Raw genomic sequence first — 23,596 nt, forward strand, 5'->3', positions numbered from 1 at the left:
AAATAAAAAAATAAAATAAACATTAATAAGTAATAAGTAATAATTAAACAAATATAATTAAAAAAAATACCGCAAATTCGGGCGCTTGAAAATGAGCGCAGAGCCACTCCCAACTATCCTCCCGCCCCTCAAGCTCCTTCGGGCAACCCTCATGAAGAGCGACTTGCGGATCATCATAGGCCTGAAAATGGTGGTGCAAGTCGCTCTTCCACTGCTTGTACCTCTCAGCGAATAGTCTGTTGACGTACGTCAACGACTCTTCGTCGAGATCCTCCAAGTTATAGTTCGTCTGCAATCAATTAATTAGATACGTTAAGTAATAGAAATATACAATTTTAAAGAAAAATATTGAAAATGTAAGGTACATACCGACAACTGGCCGCGAACCTCCGCCTTGATCTCGTCAGGCATAACCCTCCAAGACTTCCATTGCATCGGGCAATGGGTTCGCACGACGTGGCCAATGTCGTGGGCCAAGGAGCTATGCAACTCCGCCGTCGGTGCAGCCCGATGGCGCTCGTCGTACCCGATGCTGATACGACTGTTGGTCAACCGAGTGACCTTCGCCGTCTTCAGCTGACGACACGGTCCTCGGGTGTTCTTCTTCGCTGCAAAGAAAAAAGGTATTAATGTTAAATAAAAAAACATTGTTAAATTTCAATATAAAATTAACAATACAAAAGTGTAGTTATACCTGGCTGTGATCCCGAGGCACCAGTACCGTCGGTCGATGTCGTGTCGATGGAGTCGGTGGGCCGGTGCCGCCGCCTAGCACTAGCTGGCTGCGCCACGGATGACGCAGATGACGCAGGCGCCAGGGGCGACTGGGACGCCCCGGGACCAACCACCACGTGGTCCATCAAAGCTGGAGCAGTGGCAGCAGATGCCGACTGAGCCGGGGGATCCGAACTCGGTGCAGTCGTCATCGTCCTACCACGTCTAATCAAGTCTGACATCTACACATTTAATTTCATTCAGAATTTAAACTAATTAATTAAAAGCATAGCATGACCTAGGGTTTGGAATTTCGGAGTATCCGGGACTCCGATCAACGATCGGTCGAATCCTAAACGACCCTAGAAACACAAACGTACAACTACATGAGTTTCAGTTCGATCCAACGGTCCGAACATATCAAACCTGGAGATCGCACAATAGGCGAAATCCGATCAAGACTCAAACGGCAACCAAATTCAAACCGGCCAAAACCTAGGGTTTTAATTCCTATTTCCTATAGCGAAAATTCACAAAATCCTAACCAACCATCAGCTAACCAGTAACATATCCATCCAGCCAATCAATCATAACAAACATACAGAAATCATAACACAAATACAAAATCAAAATCAAAATCAAAACTGACAGAAATCATCATAACACAAATACAAAAATAAAAACTGAATTAACACATACTTCAATGGACACAGAGTCGATAGAGGCTTACAGTGGCGCAGAGAAAACAGACGCGGGAGTGGCCCAGAGAAAAGAGAATCGGCAGTGGCTACGGTGGTGAAGGCAGGGAGGCTACGGTTGTGAGGGCGACGGCAAGGAGGCTACGGTGGCGACGGCGACGGCAAGGATGCCACGGAACGAGCGGAGGTGGCTGAGGTGACGGCGGAGAGAGAGGGCTGAGGGAAGGAGGAAAAACCAGAGAAATGGGGAAGAAGGAGGCCTCGGGTCGTTTCTGCAGATTTAATTGAGTTTGCGCGACGCAGTACATAATTCGTCGCGCAAAATCGTTTTAATGAATCTTGCGCGACGACAATTCTGTCGCGCAAAACAGCATTAATGAATCTTGCGCGACGACCCTAATTTATTCGTCGCGCAAAGTTTTTGTTCACCGCCAAAATTTTGGGATTTAGGGTTTAGGGCGGGGCGGAAATTGAAGGGTCTGCGCCTTTTGCGCGACGAAGTGAATAAGCGTCGCGCAAAGGATGATCTTGCGCGACGGAAACATTATATTCGTCGTGCAAAACACATTCTCGGCGCCTAAAAATTGAGATTTAGGGTTTAGCGGGAGCATTTCTGTCTTTTGCGCGACGAAACAAGTAACCGTCGCGCAATGTTACCTTTGGGGTTTAGGGTTTGGCTGGAGCTGAAGGGCCATTGCCTTTTGCGCGACGAAGACGTGTTATTTGTCGCGCAAGTTCAAGATTGTGATTCGGTTGAAATTTTCGCTAAGTGTTCAGAGGGTTGAGGGATTGCGCGACGAATAAACTATTTGCGCGACGTTTTTGTTTTATTCGTCGCGCTAGTGTAGAATTTCATTGGGTTAAAATTTTCACTAAGTGTTGAAAGGGGATGGAGGGGTGGACTTTGTGTCCCAGATTGCGCGACGAACGAAACCATAACCGTCGCGCAATCATAATATCTTTCACTTTGCGCGACGATATTATGTGTTTCGTCGCGCAAAACCTAAACCCTAAAATGTAAACCCTAAACCCTAAGCCCTAAGCCCTAAACCCTAAACCCTAAAATAGTTTCAATGATCCAACCGGCAAACTTATTTTTTTTTTTCTTGGAGATCGTATACGCCAAAAATCAAAACGACCAAACATTCAGATATAAGAAAACAGGACAAAATATTTCGACGGTTATAAATGAAAAGTCATGATTTAACGGTTATTTTAATACTGATTACAATCATTTTTTATAGCAACATTTGTTGACCCTATATGAATAAAATGACTGAATTTGATCTTCAATTTCAGATTTTTACACTAGGGGATACCACATAAACGTTAAGTTACATTTTGACAAATGTGTGAACAAATTTTTGATTTTTGGTGAATATATGATTTTGATAGCACACGCAGCCTACAAAACTAGTTTCAGTCATCCAGCCGTCAAACTTGTTTTTTGACAATTCGAGATCTTGGACAGCAAAAATCGGCCAAAAAAAACATTCAGAGATTAAGTAACGGGGTAAAACTTTTCGACGGTTCGAAATAAAAAGTGATGATTGAACGGTTATTTGAACTCCGATGTTGATGATTTTTTGCACCAACAGTCCTACACTCCATATGAATACAATGAACTACTTCGATCGCCAATTTCAAATATATATGTGTGTATATATTATACTATAACGTTACGTAAAATATATTTGCGCGACGAAGTCACTCTCATCGTCGCGCAAAAGTACCATACGCGACGCACATATTTTCGTCGCAACACTAGCTTTATTCGTCGCGCAAAATGTACGCGACGCATTTTTATGCGTCGCGTATGGTGTTTTTGCGCGACGATAATGATACTCCGTCGCGCAAGGATTTGGCGCCAAAACTCCACCTTTAATTCAAATTGTGTATGCTTTGTATTTTTTGGAAAGGTTTTGTATTCATCATTTTTTATGCTTTGTATTTTTTGGAAAGGCTTTGTATTTCTTCATCAAAACAAAGCTAAATTGATAATTAAGATTTGAATCGACCGAATTTATCGGTTTGACTAGATTGATGCCACTAATCATGAACCAAAGTCAAGAAAAATAAGTGGCACACAGCTAATATTAGAGAAATAACTTAAATTTTCTGTTTAAACATGTGGACGACTGCATATATTCAAAGATTTGTATTACACAAAATGAATACACTAACATAATAAATTTACAAATAAATTCATTATTCATCATCTGAACTATAATAACTTTCGTTATCGTCGCTATCATCACTCTCGGTCTCCCAATCTTCTTCCTCCTCCTCCTCTATAACTGCATCATCGGCGTTGCTAGGGCCCACTGCAACATCGTATCGGGGAAGATCACCGAGGTCAATTGTAATTGACTGAATCGGTATTTCGACTGAAGACACTCCTTCTATTTGAAACGGTTCTTGTATAACATTTGTATCTCGAAGTGTTTCCGCATCATTTTCCATTGAAGATTCTAAACGTTGGTCAGCCACATTGTAGACGGCGTTGTCACTTGGGTCTAGTTCTGGTATATCATACACGTTCCTATGATCCATCTTCTGCACAACTTTCCACCCGTTCCCGGCTTTAGGGTCATCTAGATACACAATTTGGGACGCCATGTTTGCCAAAATGTACGGGTCGTCATCATACCAAGTTCTGTTAATGTTCACAGACAGTACTCCATGGTCGATTTTAACACTTCCCGCCCTATTTGGGTTGGTATCGAACCATCGACACTTAAACATGATGACTTGGTATCGATCTTTGTAAAGCAATTGCACGACAGTTGTCAGTTTGCCATAGAAATCAATGTCCGTACTTTCGCCTCCACCTGGGACATGGACACCGCTATTTTGCGTACACAACTTGTCATCTCGTGCGGCCCCCAAAAATTTGACGCCGTTAACATTACAACCCGAGAACAATTCAGCGCGAATTGGGCCGAACGCCAAGTTATATAACTCATCACTGTAAGTGGGGGAATTCGATGATTTCAATTTATTCACCTAATAGTATACAAAGCCATTTACATGTTAGTCAGACAAAATTAAATACTACAATTTATATCTGTCAATTATAAAACACTTATAACTTACAGAATCCAAAAACCATTGTGGAAATAATTCACGGTGTTTCCGGGCAACCAAATGTGATGGATGTTCTCGCTTCATCATCTGTTCATGCTCATCTAAGTAGGCAATTATCTCATCACAATTGTTCAGTACGAACCAATGCGCTACCTCCATGTCATTTGTAGAAAACGACTCTCCTCGTCCAGGATCTCCAAATGGTCGTGCGCTTTGGGCAAAAACAGAAAGTTTTTCATTTCTCATACCTCCGTCATTATTGCGTTGAGGACGATTGAAAACCGTCTCCACATCTTTTAAATACATTCCACAGAAAGTAAGCGACTCATATTGAACCCAAGCCTCTATAATTGATCCTTCGGGCTTTGCCCTGTTGCGTACACTTTTTTTCAGCTCTCCGAGAAGCCTGCCAAAATAAAACGATATGATACAAATTAGCAAATTGTCGATAATGATGCATACACAAATGATAAAGATTATATACCTTTCTATTGGATACATCCAGCGATAGTTGACAGGACCAGCAAGCAATGCCTCTTCTGGCAAGTGAACCATCACGTGCATCATACTTGTAAAGAAAGCTGGCGGAAATATCATCTCAAACTTGCATAGGACTTGGACAATGTCATGGCGCAACTGAAACATGTCTGTCCTTCGCAATGTTTTTGCCGTCAGTTGGGAAAAAAATTTGGATAACAAGATGATTGGCTTCACCACATCTTCCGGCAGTAGGTGTCGAATACCCACAGGAAGTAGGCGTTGCATAAACACATGGCAGTCATGGCTCTTAAGTCCAGTAAATTTACCCCCATCGACATTCACGCAACGTGCGATATTAGAAGCATACCCATCGGGAAATTTGACAGATGATACAAACTTTAGAAACTCTTTTTTGTCATTCGGTTTCATAGAAAAGAATGCAAGATCCCTTCTAGCTTTATCACTGTATTTCTTCATCCATAAACCCCTTCGTATGCCCATTCTTTCCAAATCAAGACGAGCTTTGATCGTGTCCTTCGTCTTCCCCTCGATATCTAGAATCGTGCCCACCAATGTGTCGAATACATTTTTCTCAACATGCATCACATCTAGATTGTGCCTCAATTTCAGTTTCGACCAATATGGGAGCTCAAAAAACATAGGCTTGTGCGTCCAGTTCAAATGTGTAGAAGGTCTGGTCCGACTAACTGTTTTTCCGAACGGAGCAAAATCCAAACGGTTCAACTGTTCCAAGATCTCATCACCGGACCATTCTCTAGGTCTGAGGCGACGCTCTGTGTTCCCGTCGAACTCTTTATCTTTTTCCCGCCATTCGTGGTCCCATGGCAACCATCTCCGATGACCAAGGTAACAAACTTTTCTTGCGTGCCAACCAGAAGTTACATCTTCCTTGCATACAGGACATGCCATATAACCCTTTGTGCTCCACCCAGAAACCATTGCATATGCTGGGAAATCATTCACAGTCCACATAACTGCTGCCCGCAAAGTGAACATCCTCCCAGTTGATTTATCGTATGTGCGAACACCGTTTGTCCATAAATCCTTCAGCTCATCAACCAGAGGCCTTAAGTACACATCAATTGACCTGCCAGGATCCTCAGTTATCAAAACAGTCATCATCATGTATTCTTTTTTCATGCATTTCCAAGGCGGCAAGTTATATGGGAATGCGAAAATCGGCCAAGTGCTGTGGTGTTGGTTTAGAACCCCATACGGATTGAATCCGTCAGTGGCAAGTCCCAATCTAACATTTCGGGGATCAGCAGCAAACTCGGGGAACGTTCGATCGAACTCTTTCCATGCCTCCCCATCAGCAGGATGCCGCATCACATCATCGTCTACCCGTTTTTCCTTATGCCATCTCATGTCTGTGGCAGTATGCGTCGACATATACAATCTCTGCAACCTAGGTTTAAGGGGCATATAACGCATCACTTTTTGTGGTATCTTAGTCGTTCTATTCTGGGATGTCATTTTGAACCTCGACTCATTGCATATAGGGCATGTATCCAACGTTTCATGCTCTTTGTAGAATAACATGCAATTGTTTTTGCAAGCGTGGATTTTTTCATAACCCAATCCAAGACCATGCAACACCTTCTGCGCATGTTTATGGTCTTTCGGCAAACAATTGTCCGTCGGAAGCATTCTCTTGAAAACCCCCAAAAAGTAATCGAAACACAAGTTCGACATACGATACTTTATTTTTCCGTGCATTAGCTCCACAATGGCAGTGAGAACGGAAAAGCTCTCGCACCCCGGGTATAACTCTTGGTTGGCATTTTTTAACAGTTTTTCATACTGTTCAAACTCCGCACTGTCTATTGGTGTAGGCACGTCATCTTCCCCTTCCTGATTGATGTTGGTCGATGCGAATGGAAAAGCATCCTGTATAATACCCATGACTTGATCATTAGGATCCACAATAGGTTCAACATTGTCCACTCTCGGGGCATTTGAAGAAGAAGCATGGTCTACTTGTTCGCCGTGAAGGTTCCAAATGCTATATGTTTCAATCATTCCATTCCTTACTAAATGAAATCCAACATTTTCAATTGTCTCCCACAACGTGTTGTTACACCTCCTACAAGGACAACGGATTCTAGTTGCACCCGGGTTGTGTCTACGTGCAAACTCAATAAAATCCTCGATTCCATCCAAGTATTCGTCTGCGCATCTATTCGGGTTATGTATCCACCTTCTGCTCATAATTCCTGAAACCACAATCACGACACAACAATCACAACAACTTCATACGAAGTTATAATGTCACGTTATGCCTCCGGTAAGGGCCCTATCCCATTCGGGAATGCATAGTCCTGTCACGTAACCTACGGCTACATGAGATTAGATTTCGACGTGGATTAATTTCGGCAGCATCTCGACACAATTCTTGAAGTGGGCATAGGTATAAATACCTACGTACCACCCGAAGAACGTACCGAGATGACACCGAAATCTCCACAATCGAAACCTAATCCTGTAGCCGAAGATTATGTGACAACACTATGCATTACCAAACTGTCCAAATAATGGGACAATTCAAGAATTAATTGGACCGCAGTCATGCATTACGCATCCATGCACGAAATCCAACTAATCTCGAACGGGAAACTACGTGTTACTAAATATAAAAATAAAAGTACGAAGTTAATTTCAATTAACTTCGTACATCACAACACATTGTGCTATGTCACGCACAATTTCACAACATTATACACATATAACTTCACAAAAAAATTACAAACATAACAAACAAACTTTTACAATAACATACCTTCTAAATCGTTCTCCACCAATCACCAATCACAAATATCCCTAACGATAACAAAATTAATAGCGTTACTAAGAATTTACATTAATACATTTAAACTAACGACAAAAAATACATACCCAATGAACGTACTGAATTCACAGCAGAGCAATGGCAGGGAGAGTGAGAGAGAGGCAGAATGCAGTGGGAGAGTGAGAGAGAGGCAGAATGCAGAAACTGCATTCTGCCTCTGCAATGGCAGATACTAAAATGAAGAAGAAGGACTTTGCGCGACGAACAACCCAATCCATCGCGCAAAATGCCGTCGCGAAAACCCACTTTTCCGTCGCACAAAAAAACATTTCCGTCGCGCAATTACCTGCCGACATCAGGTTTTTTGCGCGACGAACAAAATTATCCGTCGCACAAACATCCGTCGCGCAAATAACATTATTCGTCGCGCAAATAACATTTATTTCGTCGCGCAAGAAAGCAACGTCATTACACTTTACGCGACGAAGGTAATTCCGTCGCGCAAAAACAGTTTTTTCCACTCTGCATTTTGCCGCCAAAATTAAGTAACCCTCGTTTTCTTACGCGACGGTACTTATTTCCGTCGCGCTAAGGCGTCTTTTGCGACGAACAAGTTCGTCGCGCAAAGGTTTTTACAGCAACAAAAATTAGACAATTTTCTGTCCATCTTTACGCGACGAAATATTTTTATTGTCGCGCAATATTGTCATGCGCGACGATTTTTATCGTCGCGCAAGATTCTGGCGCCAAAAATAAAAACTGGGTTTTTTTCCCCGACCTTTGCGCGACGAAATAGTTTTGGTCGCGCATAGATTGTTTGCGCGACGACGATATTTCGTCGCGCTAGAGTTTTGCTCTTTGCGCTACGGTATTTTTTTTTCGTCGCAATAGTGATTTTTGCGCGACGAAGATATTTCGTCGCGCGAGAGTTCTGCTCTTTGCGCTACGGTATTTTTTTTTCGTCGCAATAGTGATTTTTGCGCGACGAAAATATGTTCGTCGCGCAAACGTCCGTCGTGCAAACAGTAAATCGTAGTAGTGTTTGCTTTTTTAAGAAAATCCACCGTTCTCTCTCTCCTTCACAAAGCCCCCAGCATGATGGCGGCGGCCATTCCGAAGCCTAGGTCGAGGATTTTGAGAGGTTGGCAACGCCAGTCCAAGGCCGTGAGATTGAGGCCTAGTGGGCCGGTGCTAGGGTCCACAGTTGTTGTCCAGGGGAGTGAGGCACGTGGTGGCGGCACCTTGAGACTGAAGGCTATGAAGGCTGTGATCTCAGTCTGTTTCCATGGCGGATTCAAACTCAATGAAAGAGAGAAGGGTGGATTTGGGCAGTGGGGAAAGCTGGGCAGTGATCATGACGGATCTGGGCTTGGTGGAGGGGCTGGGCAGCGGACTTGGTGAGAGAGAGAGAGAGAAATTGGATAAGAGAGTTGCAAAAAGATTGGATTGGTAAACTTGGTAGTTGTCATGCGTCTTCCTTAGGATAGTTATAGACAGTGGTCTAAGTCTCTCTAAGGACGCTTCTTGGTAGTTGTCATGCGTCTTGGACGGTGACCTAAGTTTTCCTAAAGACGCTTCTTGGTAGTTGTCATGCGTCTCCATTAGGATACTTTTGGATAAAAGGGAAAGCACTTTCACTTTCACTTATATATATATATATATATATATTTTATATTAAATATGTTTCCATCACACCCTAAAAATTATTTTACTTATAAAATTAATATAGTATTATGTTGAAAATTAAATATTTGTATCCAAATAAACTAATGTTTCAACTTAAATCCAATATATTCCATTAAAAAAAATATTATGTCAAATAAACAAAGAAACAAAGAAATAAAAACAGGAACATAAATAAAAATAAAAATAAAAACCAACAGTAACAAATATTAAACTTAAAACCCCAGAAATTAAAAAGAAAGAGAAAAGAATGAAATTGAGAAGAAATAAACATAAAATGCCTCTTACCTAAGTCTTGTGGCTTCTCAAGATTGTGCTTCAATTGATCTAACAAGAAAAAATAATAGGAAGAGTAGAAGAGATTACGAGAAGGAGAACTCTGTGAAAGAGATGGCTTGAAGAAGAAAAGGAATGCAAAGGAGAAAATGCACGAAGAGAAGAGATTAAGTGCAATAGATTGGAGTATTTTCGAAAGTTTGTAAATTTCATTAAACCTAGCACCTCTTCGCATAATTAGAATATGAAAGCACCTCATTAGTTGTTTTCCCTTATACTTTTATCTCACAACAATTTTTAATAATAAGTTATTTTCTCATAGTTTATCAAACGAACTGGGCTGCCCAAATTTTTTTAAAAATCACTTCTCACCCCAAATAAGCAATGTCAAACGAGCATTAAGCTTACAAAAAAATAAAATAAAATAATAATCAACACTGAGTTGGAGCCCACTCCAGCCCAAGTGTATATCCACCTATGACCACTATGTATGCTAACCTTTATATTCATGGAATTACTTTATGCCAACTTGACAATCCTTTTTAAGTATAAACAGTTTGGGAATCAAGTAAAGGATTGACATAGATCTCATTGCACTCACCCTTACTCCATTTTCACCTCCACTTCTGAAACTATGGAACTTATTCTAGAATTTTTCTTTAAATTAATGTTTATATGAATACGCTTTGTCCCTTATATTATGAATGACTTAATCTACAGTGAAAGCATCCACTAGAAAATTGGCTACTAAAAATTTGTTGGGCATAAAAGTTCTCTCTACTATGTTTATATATAAAAATAAGAATAGAAAACCTTAGGAATTTATTGATAATTAATGACACAAGAAAAGAAAGAAAAAACCCAATAATTACTTTTACACATTTTGTGGATGGATGGAAAACCAATAATCTTGCAAGATTACCTTATACATTTGACATACTCAAGTCTAATTATAAAAAATAAAGCAAGTTCAAATCTGATATGACAACTTCCATAATAAACGCTCCCGCCTCTCTTTCCATGACTCTTTGTTAAAAGTGCATTCTTTGCGGCATCAAGGCACTCCTCACAATAAATGCCAGAAAGGTCACGAGTGCATTGAGTCGCACCATAAACTAAATGATTATTTCCAATAGGAAGCTCTCCATAAGCATACATTTGTTGGTTACGAGTAGCTTCAATACATAATTTGGTTAATAACTGATTAACTTTATGATCAAATAACAGAGGAGCATTAAATGACTTGTTGTTTGTCAAATAAACCTTGTTAGTTGTTGAGCCTATTCTTAACAACTAAAATGAGTTATTAAAAACAGCAACTTTAATTCTCGCAAGTGCACGAACCGTTTATAGTATAGCTTATGTAAAATACGAGGTCGATCCCACGGAGAATGGTAACTTGGTTCCAAGTTAAATTACTTAGAATGCTAGAAAAACATAGAACAAAGAAACTGACTAACTAGCTAAAGGCAAGGTCGAATTCAACAATGCCTCTTGCTAATTACTCAAGGTCTAGGACAGAATCCTAGCACCACACATGCACTCGAAATGGGGGTTTTGTTGTTGAAATGAAAATAAGAAAGTGAAATGAAAGTGCTCGAAAGTAAACACTAGCAGCAATCAACAGATTGTGAAACAATAATTGAGAGGTGTTAGAGCCTTGGAATCCACCCCTAGTTTTCCTATCCAAGTTATGAATGCACAGAAATTGGCTCAAGCTTCATCAACAATAGATTATCGCATACAAGCCTATGGTATCTAGGTGCAGGATGCATCATTCTCCTAAGGCATGTGATTATGCATGGTATCTACACAACACGTGATCTCTAATATGCAACCTAAGCATGGTATCTACTTAGAATAAAGCATACAAGAGTCATTAAGCTCCTTGAGAATATGATAATCACACAAGTCCTAGAACATGGTATCTGTCCTAGTCAACCTATGGTTATTAACCCCTTGAATGATTCTTAGGCCATTCATGTGTTGCTTGTGAAAGGAGAGTAGAATTGGTGAATCTAAACCCCTTCCCAACCTGTGCTAGATGCATAAAATCCTAGTTAGCTACTCCAAGAAAACATACATTAAGCATATAATAAACTGGAGATTAACAACTTGATAATAAAAACAAGGAAATCAATTATGAAAGGACCCGCCCCGAATTTTTCAGAACTCGAGACGAACCCTTTGGAATTCCCAACATCCTCCCGATGCCAGGCCCAATTACTAAAGACCGAGACTTCCTGCCGAAAATTCGGCAGAGTCTCCCCTATAAATTGGACATTTCCCAAAATTTAAACCTGCATAAAAACGCATTTAATAACCACAACTGGCAGCATGCACAATATAATTTCATGCAATTCACATAAATGGCCTTCGGCCTTCCAATAATTCTCAACCAACTACCAAACAATTCAAATACCAATTATGACTAACATTTAGTCTGCGGCTGCACCTAATAACCTTAGGCTACCCTCCTTGAGGGATCAAGCCACACGTAGTTCTTCCCTAAAACCCAATTCCACACTTGGGTGATACCTTATCTCATTTCTCTGTATTTCATATAATCTCCCCATACGCCGGTACAACCAACGCCACGTATGGGGCCTGTCAACAAGCCGGATAACCTACGCCACGTGCGACCATGCCATACTATCATAATATCTCCTCATACGCTGGTACAACCAACGCCACGTATGGGGTCTGTCTCAAAGCCGGATAACCTACGCCACGCGAGACCTGCACATCATATCACATATTTCCCCATACGCCGATACAACCAACGTCACGTATGAGGCCTGTCCCAACGCCGGATAACCTACGCCACGTGGGACCTCAACATCATATCACAATATCTCCTCATACGCCGGTACAACCAACGCCACGTATGGGGCCAGTCTCAACGCCGGATAACCTACGCCATGTGAGACCTGAACATCATATTACAATTCTCCCCATACGCCGGTACAACCAACGCCACGTATGGGGCCTGTCCACACGCCGGATAACCTACGCCACGTGGGACCTAAATTTCACTTGGTGGTACTTGTAGTGAAACCAAAATCCGGGGAGGTACCTAAGGTAGTGCGTATAGCACTCCAAACTGACATTCTAGACTCTTTTGTACCATTGTACAAACATATTATAATTATAATTATATATATTAATTCTAATATTGTGTAACCCTCCACAATAGTTTAGCACCCGATAATCTCCCCTGGAAAGGTGAGATTACTTCGGGAGACTCACGGTCAACCAAGGGTCAAACTACTCTAACCCTGGTCAAACGGGCCTGCAGAACCCACGACCTCCAATTTCCGATCCGAAAGTGCCTATGGGTTCTACCAGGTATAGGACATTTGTCCTGCAATTTTGGTTCAGATCGGACAGTCGGATTGCTCACGATCGCACGATCTGACGGTTAATATAAAATATAAACTTTAAAATTATTATTCGGAACATCCGGGGCTCCGATTCAAAATCTGCGGATTCCTACACGATCCTAAAATTACCTAGAATAACATATATTAAATTTGGGACCATCCAACGGTCCCAACCTATCGAACCCGGATAACGCACAATATGCGATCGTCCGTTCGATAGTCAAACGATGTCCGAATTGAGATCCGTGAAATCCTACGCACTCGTGACAACCTAAGGATCTCATCGAGACACAGTGCCACTTTTTCTACAGTGCCCACGTGCCGCCGCACGCGCCGGCAGCGCGTGGGTGCCCAAAGCGATAACGTTTCGCCGGAAAATCTTAAAACCACGGCTCCAAACTCCTACCCTAGGTATAACACCCTATTTGGAGCCACTTTTGTTCTTGGACCTACCCCAAAAACTGACCGGAAGTGGCTGGAATTGCGATCCCAAAACTGGCCAAAATTTCAATTCAAAAATCGAATTGGCTACGCTAAGAATCGATCTAATCCTACCCAAACATCAGCTAGATGAGCTCGAGAGGTTCAAAATCCATACCTGGCTCGGCTGAAACGGTGGCCGCTGTGAAGATCAGGCGACGTCGGTCGCTTCTTCTCCAAATTCCGGCGAAACCGCGGCGGCTGGAGGCGGGAGCTTGCTGGGGTTGGAAGAGGACGACGGCCCGGTCATTTTGGTACCCGTCCCGTCGTCATTGGTGGCCGGAGGAGAGCACGGCCGGCCAAAACGTGGCCGGCTGTCGTCGCGCGCGAGAGAGAGGAGAGAGAGATCCCGCGGGAGAGAGAGAGAGAGAGAGAGAGAGAGAGAGAGAGAGAGAGAGAGAGAGAAATCTGTTTTTTTTTATAAAAATCTCATTTCAAAATATTTACGATTGTGCCACTGGGCTTCTTTTGACCATATCTCTCTCGTTACAACTCCAATTCGAGCCCACTACATGTCTATGAACCCGTCTCAGTACGACCTATCCAAAAATACTAGTCACTACCCCAAACTCTCTCCGGTTAAGAATATGACCAAAATACCCTTTTCTCAAGGGTAAATTTATAATTCCCCTTAAATAATTAAATAATTTAAATAAGGGTTAAATTTGGGGTCGGGGTGTTACAAATTAACTGTAAAATCATCCATAACATTGAATATTCATGACTAGGGCTTCATCCTAAGCCTTAACTAAATGGATTAGTTAGACATAACTATGAATACAGAAAAGAAGAAATACATAGATAGGATAAAGAGAGGAGAAGAACTAGATGATGGCAGCAAGGAAGTTCCCAGGACAGCTCCAAGCTCCCTTTTCTCTTTGTGGTGAATCTGAATGTGTGTATGAGAGTAATGGATGAAGTGAATGTGTGTGTCTGCCCCTCTTTTGAATGAGTGTGCAGCTCTCTATTTATAGAGTGCAATTTCGTCCTCCCCTTTGGCTGGTGAAGCACACCTCTCTTAGCTGCTCCCAACTGCTCCAGCTGCCCATACTTACCAACTGCTCTAGTTGCCCATACTTGCCAACTGCTCCAGCTGCCAAATACATGCCTTGGTATGGTTTCTTTATGGAAAGCTTGACTTTTGTTCATCCTTTTGAGTTCCTAAGCTGATTTGACCCCCCATGTGTGGCTGCCCATGTGTAGCACATGGCTCTAGGGATGTAGTCACATTAAATGTGATGGCAGCCAACATGACATTTCTGTAAACTTGGTTCAGTCATTGACGTGTTGAGGGCTCCAGATAAGTACCACATAGAGTTCCTATAAGGTTCAGTCACCCGAAATAAGCAATGTCAAGTGGGCACTAAGTACCACATAGAGTTCCTATATGGTTCAAAATTTTCACTATCTTCATCATCTCTATGTGTAGAGTAAGTGTATTGTGAAGAGTATTCATCAAATGATAAATCCGCAAAATAGTTTTGCATGTAATTGTTAACATGTCACCCATATAAATATAAATATTTTAGCATATTATCACTAAAACATAAGTGATATATGATGGTTAAGGTGTTGGAGGAGTAACATGGGAGGGGTTCAATCCCCTTTGTATTTTTTTTATTCCCTTTTTTCCCTTTTTTTTTCTTTACATTGATATTTTCGATATTTTAGCGATATTACACCGATATTTTGACAAAATATTGCTGAAGTGTGAGCGAAATTATCGACATCGATATTTTCCGATATTATATCGTCGATATTGTCGATATTTATACGATATGTACATGGATATGTTCTGAAATATCTATGATTCGAAAAAACCGAAATATCCTCGATATTTCGTCGATATTATCTTATATTTCAGACTATGCTTGTAACACATTTTCTGCCATTTGTTTGTGCGTGGGTGGTTTTACTCCAACATTGCACTAGCCCACACACATTAGTATCAATTGTTCTTGTTTTTCCGCTCCTGTTGGTCTTGGAGCAAGTCCCATATCCTTTTGAATATGCTGTTTCACGTAATTCTCTTATTACTGAATTCAGGTTATTTTTATTAAGTTAGATAACTAAAAAATTTATGCCCAACAATTACGGATCCAAATATATGAACATCCATAAAAAGGAAAAAAGATAAGAAACACAATAGAGGGGTTAATAATTTTTCTGGACAAACCATGTTGAATCTATTTGAACTTGATTAGTTCAATTGCACATAATAATATTAAATTTATAATAGGTCGATCGGTGAGTTCTGGGGAGAGAGTCACAAGAGCAACTGATGAGTTTTTCTTTTGTCTTCAGAAGTTATTTTATAAATGGGTAAATTTATCGTTAATATTTTGAAGATAAAATAGGTGGAAAAATATGACAGAGAGGTGAAAATAGCAGCTCTCAGATTAAAATGTTCTTGGACTTTTTTAACCACGTGGGGTGTTGTAAACTAAGCGACTCTTCTATATTATTATTAGTCGATCTGAAATTACAAACACAATTAACATAAAAGAGAGTACAAACATACAGAACTTCAAGTTATCGAGATACTGAGCAGCTGCCAATTGCTGAAGTGACAGATGCAAACTCGAATATTATTACATGCAAATTAAAACACATAAAACATATATGTCATGTGGAAAATGATGGGGAGAATATGTTTTCTCATTATGTTTGTGTTTACAGGATTACACAGGTATATATGTATAAGCTAGGGACCACCACCTTGACTTTAACCCCTAATTATAGGAAAACTCTAATTACACCACCTTGACTTTAACCCCTAATTATAGGAAAACTATAATTACAAGCAACCAGATCAAATCCCTTAAATCAAGGAAATCCCCTAAATTAAGGAAATCCCCTAAATCAAGGAAATCCCCTAAATCAATCACAGCTAGCAGCCACCAAGCTATACTTCCAATACTCCCCCTCAAGCTGGATCAAGGGGATTAATTGATTCAAGCTTGGAGAGCAAGCGTTGAAACTGAGTGGAAGCAAGAGACTTGGTGAAAACATCAGCAAGTTGATCATGGCTCCGAGTGAATGTGGTTTGAATTACCTTGGACTGAACCTGTTCACGAACATAGTGACAGTCAACTTCAATGTGTTTGGTCCGTTCATGGAACACGGGATTGGAGGCAATATGCATAGCTGCCTGATTGTCACAAAAAAGAGACATAGGTTTGTTGCTCAAAAAACCCAAGTCTGAGATAAGGCTCTTGAGCCAAATGAGTTCACATGCAGTGGAAGCCATTGCTCTATACTCAGCTTCGGCACTTGAGCGAGCAATTACATTTTGCTTTTTGCTCTTCCATGTCACGATGTTTCCTCCAACAAATGTGCAGTAGCCTGTAGTGGATTTTCTATCAATAGCATTCCCTGCCCAGTCAACATCGGTGTATGCCATGATTTGAGTATGACCATTGTTTTTCATGATAATTCCACGACCAATGGAGCCCTTGAGGTATCTTAGAATCCTTTTAACAACATTGAAATGAGCCTCAGTGGGTGCATGCATGAATTGGCTTACAAGACTGACGGCGTAAGTTATATCCGGTCTAGTAATGGTGAGATATATAAGCTTACCCACCAGTCTTTGGTAGTAACTTATATCGCTGAGAGGCTCTCCTTCCAAGTCCAACTTCAATTTGCTATCAAGAGGTGTACGGGCCGGTTTGCAATCTATCATCTTTACTTCTTGAAGCAAGTCAATCACATACTTCCGTTGACTTAAAAACAGTCCCTTGGGAGAAGTAGCCATTTCAATCCCAAGGAAGTATTTTAACACTCCTAAATCTTTAATGGCAAATTTCTGATGAAGAGAATGCTTAAGAGTGTTAATCTCATCAATATTATCACCTGTGATGATGATATCATCAACATAGATTAGAACAACTAATTTGCCAACTGATCCAATTCGAACAAACAAGGATGAATCAGCATGACTTCTCTTGAAACCAAACTTTTCAAGTACAGAGCTCAGCTTGGCATACCAGGCACGTGGAGATTGTTTCAATCCATAAATGGATTTGTGAAGCTTGCAAACCATACTTGAATTCTGTGCTTGTGGATGACCAGGAGGTAATTGCATGTAAACTTCCTCTTCAAGATCTCCATGCAAAAAAGCATTTTTTACATCCATTTGGTACAACGGCCACTCATGATTAACTGCAACAGATAACAAAACCCTCACTGTACTCATCTTAGCCACAGGAGCAAATGTCTCCTTATAATTAACTCCAAATGTTTGAGTAAAACCGCGAGCCACCAACCTTGCCTTGTGTCTTTCAATTGAACCATCAGAATTAAATTTGGTTTTGTAGATCCACCTACTGCCTACCACCTTCTTTCCCTTTGGAAGCTGGACTACACTCCAGGTTTTATTTTCATCCAAAGCCTTGAGTTCTTCTTCCATGGCTAGCCTCCAAACATCTTGAAGATTGGCTTCTTGAAAATTCCTTGGTTCACTTTCATTTGACAATTTACTGAGAAAAGCTGCATGGGAGTGAGAGACTTTGGAGTAATTTACAAACTTGTGAATTGGGTACCTTACATTGAACGTTACATAATCTTGTAGCCTTGATGGTGGATGTCTATCTCGAGTTGGATTCCTCCGAGGTTGAGATGGGATCACAGTAGGTTCAGCTCCACTCTCTTCTATAGATGATGTGTCATTGTCATGAGGAACACCTTGTGCTTCGGAGGCTTCAGTTTCATTTCCAATAAACACGTTGTCAATATTGGTTGCATGAGAGTCACTGTTGTGAGGTACTGAATGAACACAATCACTTGTTTCGGCTGGATTTGGTAATGGAAAGAAATCCAGTAAGTGCTCCCCCTGACGATTTTGATCTGATGGTTTGTTGAAATACGATTTGATCTCATCAAACCTTACATCTCTTGAGACAAATAGCTTCCTGGAACATGGATTGTAACATTTGTAACCTTTTTGAGTGGAGGAGTAACCCATGAAAACACACTTAATTGCCTTGGGATCTAGCTTGTCTCGGTGATGGGATTGGATATGAGCATAACAAGTACATCCAAAAATTCTTAGATGGGACAGGTTAATTTTTTTGTTTTGCATGACCTCATATGGTGATTTTGAATCCAGAATCCGACTAGGCAGTCTGTTGATGAGGTAGGTAGCTGCAAGAACTCCTTAAGACCAAAACCTCTTAGGCACATTCATTTGTAACATTAGAGCCCTGGTTTTCTCAAGTAGATCCCTATTCTTCCTTTCGGCAATTCCATTTTGCTGAGGAGTACCTACACAACTTGTTTGATGTATAATGCCATGTGTGCTCAAATAGTTAGTCATATTTTTGGATGTATATTCAGTGCCATTATCAGACCTTAGTATGTGAATTTGAGACGAAAAATGGTTCATGACAAGATTATGAAAATTCTTGAAAGCATCCATGACTTCACTTTTGAATTTTATGAGGTACAACCAAGTGACTCTTGAAAAATCATCAACAAAGGTAACGTAGTACCTATAACCATCAAAAGACTCTAGAGGTGCAGGTCCCCAAACATCGGAGTGCACCATCTCAAAAAGTTTGCTAGCTCTAGATATGGAAGAATTAAATGGAAGTCTAGTAAATTTTGACAAATGACAGATTTCACATACAAGTGCGGATTTGCATAATCTAGGGAACAAAGTAGACAAAACAAATTCTGAGGGATGTGCTAGACGTTGGTGCCACAACTAATGTTCTAGATTTGAACTGACTTGGAACCCTTTTGGAACATTAAGGTTCTTTGAAAAATAGTACAGCCCATTTAGGTAGTGACCTTCACCAATCAGCTTCTTGGTGGCTAGATCCTGAAAAACAACATTGTGAGGGGAGAAAATAGCACGACAGTTGAGAGAATTTGTAATCCTTCCTACGGACAGCAATTGAAAAGGAAAGGATGGAACATATAATGCTGTGGACTCAACATTATCTGAAATTAGTTTAACTTTCCCTCTACCTAGAACGGGTACACCTCTACCATTTGCTATAGAAACTAGTGATGGTGTAGTGTAGCTTTCAAAATTGTATAGCTTTGAATATTGATTTGTCATGTGATCAGTGGCACCTGAGTCTATAATCCAAAAATCATGAGAATGACTAACATTTAGAGCAGTTGAAAGAGCACACATAATACCTGGAATATCTCCTTGAGGTACACGATTAGACTCAGCTAAGAATCCTGCAAACTGCCCAAGGAGAGCAGTTTGATTTCCAGCAGTCAATACTTCACCTGTGCTTCCTTTTTTTGTTTGAAGATAGGCAGAGAATTCATTTATCAAGTTAGCCGGATTGGCTGTGAAGTTTGTCAGCCCATCAATTGATGTAGCAGCAGCAGTAGCATGGTTTTTGTTTGTATGTGATCTGGTTTGTGAGCCCTTGTAGTCTCTTGAAGGCTTGTTCTCAAACTTTGGCTTCAACTCAGGGTGTAATATCCAGCATCGATCTATTAAATGTCCAATATTATTGCAGTGTAAGCACTTCAGATCTGGCCTTTTTCCCTTGTACACTCTATCTCCAGATGACTTGTGGTTTGTCACAAAAGCTCTAGCCTCAGACACACTAGATTTGATGTCAACATTCATGACTTTCCTACGTACTTCTTCTCGCTGGATAGTAGTGCAAACACTTGCAAATGATGGAAGTTCGGGGTTCATTAGAATATGGCTTCTAAGATCTTCATATTCAGACCCCAAACTTGCAAGCAAATGAAAAATTTTGTCTTCCTCAGACCTCTTTAACAGTATGGCAGCATCGATAGTATGTGGTCGATACATATTTAGTTCATTCCACATATTTTTCATGCAACCGAGATGATGAACAAAGGATTTATCACCTTGTTGGAGACTTGCAAGATTCCTCTTAAGTTGGAACACTCGAGCTGCATTGTTTTGATTGCCATACATATCTTTGACTGCCTTCCAAAGAGAAAGAGATGATTCTGAAAAACTGAAGATTTCAGACAGCTTAGGATCCATGGAGTTAAGGGGCCACGACATGACCAGTTGGTCTTTGCACAGCCATGCTTCATACTCCGGAGACGAATCTTCAGGTGCCTCAATGGTTCCATTAACAAATCCGAGTTTGGATCTTCCTCCAAGGGCAAGAGTTACTGCTCTAGACCATGGAAGATAGTTAAACTCATTTAACAACACAGAGCACAGTCGCTGGTTTGGGTTGACTTCAGCTTCTGGAAAACTAGAAGGAGGTACTGTGAAGCTTTTAGCTTCAGAGCCAAAAGGATTATCTTCTGCCATTATTGAATAGCATGTACAGAAGAAAGAAAGGTAGAAATGGAGACAGGCCGATTAAGGTTCCTGCTCTGATACCATGTGGAAAATGATAGGGAGAATATGTTTTTGTGGAAAATGATGGGGAGAATATGTTTTCTCATTATGTTTGTGTTTACAGGATTACACAGGTATATATGTATAAGCTAGGGACCACCACCTTGACTTTAACCCCTAATTATAGGAAAACTCTAATTACACCACCTTGACTTTAACCCCTAATTATAGGAAAACTCTAATTACAAGCAACTAGATCAAATCCCTTAAATCAAGGAAATCCCCTAAATCAAGGAAATCCCCTAAATCAATCACAGCTAGCAGCCACCAAGCTATACTTCCAATATGTCAACTGCAAGTTATGATCATCAACTTGCGTATTATTTTTTTAAAGGCAAACAAGAAGCTGATTCAAATCAGTCGAGGGCTGCGCAGGTGGTTAACAGGTTATTCCAACTCCAAACCGGGTAGAATCTTCAATTGCTGGACTTGTTTCTGAAAAATATTTAAAAAGACAAAAGTATTGTAATTAACAAACAGAACTTCAATGTATAATTTATATTTTGAACCACTTTTGGAATGGCACATAACAAGATGGCGCAGGTTTATCAACTTGGAAATCCCTATTGGAAGTGCCTCTATATCTGTCTTCAAGAGGTCCAAGGTCTGAAGGTTGCGGAGCCGTCTTATGGATTCTGGAAGCTCCTTAATTCGAGTGTTTCTCAAATTCAAATATTTTAAATTAAACAAGTACGTTAGTTCATCTGGCAGACGATCAATTGGGACACCCTCCAAATCTAGAACCCTCAACAATGTAGAGTCAAAAGGCAATTTCTTTGAGAAAGAGAATGAGGATACGCCAGTGGCAAAGACAAGAAAAGAACGAAGCCGTGACATACCTTTACGTGGTCCAATTTCTCCATTAGTTGTTTGAATTGACAAACGGAGGGCCCCGGTTTCTTCCATTGTTTCACTCCCATCAAGAACGACACAAAACTTTTCTTTTTCTGCTATAGACATAGCAATCTCCCGCATAAGATCGTGCATCTTACATGCTTGTTGGCATTCTCGATACCTTTCCTGTAGCATGTTACGAAAAATGAGTTCCATAACATAGCTGTTTGCAACTTCTTCAAAGAATTGTTTGTTAGATGCCAATTTAAGCTATTGTAGACTTTGCTCCAATCAGTAAGTGACTTCTTAGAAGACATGAGACCACTTAAGGCTGCAAGAGGCAGACCTTCACACTTTTCCACAAGTTTCCGAGCTAATGGCAGAAGTTCCGGTGAACAAGATTTGTTATGATAACTTGAGAAGGCTTTCATGCTGAAGAGCTCCCAAGCATCTCTCCTTTCCAGCGGTTGAATCTTGTGAACATGGCTTTCAACTCCAAAAGAGTACGATCCTATGTCCTCTCTTCGAGTTGTAAGCATGACTCGACTTCCAAGTTGTTTATCTGGAAATGAAAGCCTTATTCTTTCCCAAAGAAGGATATCCCACACGTCATCCAATACAGCAAGGTACCTTTTAGTCTCCAAGTAGTTAACCAAAATCTCAACCAATTCAATATAGCACATGGCATTCATGTCTGCAGAGACCTCTTCCCTCCTTGCTTTGTGGAATTCTTTGATCAATCTTCTAAGTAAGTCTTCAATCACATAAGATTGGGAAACAGTAATCCAAGCGTAACATTTGAAATGTTTCTTGACAACCTCGTTGGTGAAAGTCCTTGCAACTAGAGTTGTCTTCCCTGATCCTCCCATCCCTACCACGGAGACAACAGTTTGGTGTTGCTCTTTGTTCATCATGCCATCCCATCAATATTTTCTTATCGCCTTCAATCCCGACAAGTTCATTCTCCTTATGGTAAAGAGAAGACTCCGCTTGGTTCTGCACCCGTCTGCGAATATCCTCAGAAGTACTTTTTCCTTCTACTGCTGCAGCACCACCATATCTCTCATTTCTCTCTGGAATAGCTCTAATCTTTCCGGCAATTTTATGTAACTTCTTGGCTATTTGACCCATATACCAAAGGTTCTTTGGAAAGTGAATGGTTTTGAGGAGCCACTTTGGACATCGACCGCCCCTTTGTTGCTTGTACATGTGATGCATGAATTCATCGATGATGTTTTCGACATCATTGGCCAAGTCTCGAATGCTTGCGACCCACGCTTTCTCCACTTCTGTGTGTGCTTTCTTGCCGCCGTCAGCATCCTCCAAGAAGGATTTCATGATCACCAACTCCCGCTTAATCTCATCAACTTGATCACGAACGCCCGCTATGGATGCTGCTTCGCTCTCAAGAATGCTTACAAATTTGCCAATGAAGAGGTCTGTGGCAACTAACGCCATAATGGCCTTATTTTGGTATATGCTTAATCAAAATAACATATGAGGAATTGATTCTGGGGAGCAAACAATCATATGCATATTGGAAAAAGCATTTCAGTAACACAAAATTTAGTGAAACAATTGATGAATGATAGGTTTGAGTGTCCAAATACATGGAATGGAAGAGAGAGGGTTGACATTTCGAAATAAGAAAAGTTGGTGATCTGTTAGTCTAAATATGATAAATAACTCGAGCATGGCCGCGTGTTCGTTAAAGATGCGCCCATTTTAATTATTTACATGTTTGGCTCAGTGAGGAGGCGTTTCCATGTGATCTTAAGTCTAAAATATATGA

General features: G+C 40.7%; 1 pseudogene; it reads right to left on the minus strand.

Annotated features, from left to right (window-relative positions):
- Window positions 21,358-23,262, minus strand: LOC18775367 (annotated as a pseudogene).

This window comes from Prunus persica, chromosome G6 (assembly GCF_000346465.2).
Source record: "Prunus persica cultivar Lovell chromosome G6, Prunus_persica_NCBIv2, whole genome shotgun sequence".
In the NCBI taxonomy this organism is placed as follows: domain Eukaryota; kingdom Viridiplantae; phylum Streptophyta; class Magnoliopsida; order Rosales; family Rosaceae; genus Prunus; species Prunus persica.